Below are 2,257 nucleotides of genomic sequence, written 5' to 3'. Positions count from 1 at the left end.
CCCGAGCAGGGCAGGTGCCGCCCCTCTCTCGCCGCCCGGGGCTGAGGCAGGTGTTGGAGACCAGAGACGGGAGCTGGCAGGAAGCCCGACGGCCACAGCCCTGAGCACCCACGTCCCAGCTCAGGGTGGACACCCGCATCCCTGAGAAACAGGCGCAAGGGCACCCGAGACACCCCAGCCCAGCTCCATCCACCCCGAGGGGCTCCCTGCAAGGCCCCACCCTAGCCCGGGCCAGGACGCCAGCCCTCCTCTTCCCCCGTGTGTCGGCAGCTGGGGGCGGTCACGGGCACAGACCACGTCTCCGGGCCCTGGGTGCAGCGGTTTCCCCCGGCGCCTCTGGTGCGGGGAACCGCGCTGCATTGCCCCACGGCAAAGGGATCGGTTGCACCATCAGGAACCACCAAGAGCCTCCGCTTGGGCCCCACGGTTCCTGCTTTGGGAGCGGGGATGTGGCCCCAGCCCCCACCACAGCACCGGGAAGCTGTGGGTGCCAGCATGCGCCCAGTGCCGGGGTCTGAAGGCCTCTGCCACCTGCCACCCCTGGGACCCCATGCGATGCCCACTTCTCTCTGCTCAGGGCTGGGGCCAAAGCAGAGACAAGATACCCAGGGGAAACTGCAAAGCAGAGTCTTTATCATTGGAGGAAGGAGCTGCTATTGTGGCGGGGGTGGTGCGGGAAGCAGACCCTCGGTGCTGGGGGCCACGTGCCTCAGCAGTGCCTGGAGCCACAGGATGGGTCCATGGAGGGTCAGGGACCCACAGGCCCCGCTGCCCCACGGCCCGGCTCCCCCACGGGGCTGCCCTGAGTAGGCAGGGAAAGTTGGTCAGAGCTCAGCCCAGCCCAGCACCCTATGGCACCCACCCCAAAGGGCCCCAGCCCAGGGATGGTGCAGAGACCCCCACGGCACAGCCCCGTTTCCATCCACCAGGATGGGCTGCCCGGGATCTGCCTGCAACACCGGGCACTTTCCCCATCGCCTCTTGTGTCAGGTCCCTGCACCCTGCGGCAAAGGGCACAGTTGCCCCATCAGGGAACCACCAACGGCCTCGGGACGGTCCGGGGAGCTCCTGGGCCAGGGGGAAGTGATGCCGGGCTCCTGCCGACAGGCGGGACAGAGCCCGAGCCCGAGCCCCAGGGGCACCGAGATGCTGGGGCTGATGGCGCAGCATCCCCTGCCAGCAGGGAGAAGGGCATCCCCCAGGGGTGCCCTGGGCCCAGCTCCCTCTGGTCCTGGGAGAAGAGGGCAGGACTGCCCTGGGCTGGATCCACGCAGGGCGCACAGAGGCGGGGGCCCAAGTCGTGCCTGGTCCCCTGGTGCCAGCGTCCCCTGGGATTGCCAGTCCTCCATGCTGCCCAGAGGCAGGGAGACCCGCATCCCTGAGCAATGGGCGCAGCGACTCCCACGACACCCCAGCCCAGCTCCATCCCTGCACGGTCCCCCAGCCCTCTCCACCACCCTGAGGGGCCCTGGCTTAGGGCAGGACGCCAGCCCTCCTCTTCCTCCCTTGTGTCAGCAGGTGGGGGCTCTCACGGGCACAGGCCACGTGTCCCCGGGCCCTGGGTGCAGCCCACTTCCCCCAGTGCCTGGCATCAGGGAACCGCGCTGCGGTGCCCCACGGCAAAGGGAACAGTTGCTCCATCAGAAACCACCAACGGCCTCGCTCGGGCCCCGGCGGTTCCTGCTCGAGGGGCAGGGACGTGGCCCCGGCCCCACCTGGGACCCCGTGCCCCAGACAGGGCAGGCGATGCCCCCTTCTCTCTGCCCAGGGCTGGGGCCGGTGCTAGAGCCGCAGGGACAAGAGAGCCGGGGGAAGCTGCAGAGCAGGGTCTTTATTGTGTGGAGGAAGGAGCTGCTAGCGGGGGTGCGGGAAGCAGACCCCCGGTGCTGGGGGTATTGTTGCCCATCGGTGCCTGGAGCCACAGAAGGGGTCTGCAGAGGGTCTGGGACCTGCAGGTCCCGCTGCCCCACGGCCCGGCTTCCGCGCGGGGTCACTCTTGGAGCTGTGCTGAGCGGGGAGGGAAAGTCGATCAAAGCGGGGAGGGAAGGCAGGGACTGGGGAGCTCAGCCCAGCGCCCACCCCGGCCGGCCGGCCAGCCGGCACAAAGACCCCCACGGCACGGGCCCATCTCCATCCCCTGGCACTTCTGCCCCCGAGGACGCTCCTCACCCCTGGACACGGCTCCACGCGGGCCCCGGCGCCCTGGGTGCGAGGGGTCCGTGCCGATGTGGCTGCAGCCCTGCATCCCACAGCCCCA

At 69.8% G+C, this 2,257-nt stretch overlaps 1 protein-coding gene across 1 annotated transcript in view; it reads right to left on the bottom strand.

Moving 5' to 3' along the window:
* Positions 1-1,810: 1,810 nt before the first annotated feature.
* The window catches only part of LOC112551386 (inter-alpha-trypsin inhibitor-like), a 2,882-nt gene continuing 2,435 nt past the window's right edge, over positions 1,811-2,257 (bottom strand). The window contains exon 5 of the mRNA XM_025212176.1: positions 1,811-2,007. The gene's annotated coding sequence lies outside the window, so the exon portion shown is untranslated. The remainder of the gene's footprint in view (positions 2,008-2,257) is intronic.

The sequence above is a fragment of the Alligator sinensis genome, unplaced genomic scaffold (genome assembly GCF_000455745.1).
Source record: "Alligator sinensis unplaced genomic scaffold, ASM45574v1 scaffold1032_1, whole genome shotgun sequence".
Taxonomy (NCBI): Eukaryota; Metazoa; Chordata; order Crocodylia; family Alligatoridae; genus Alligator; species Alligator sinensis.
The sequence above is the reverse complement of the archived record's forward strand: the minus strand, read 5'-3'. Positions and strand labels throughout refer to the sequence as shown.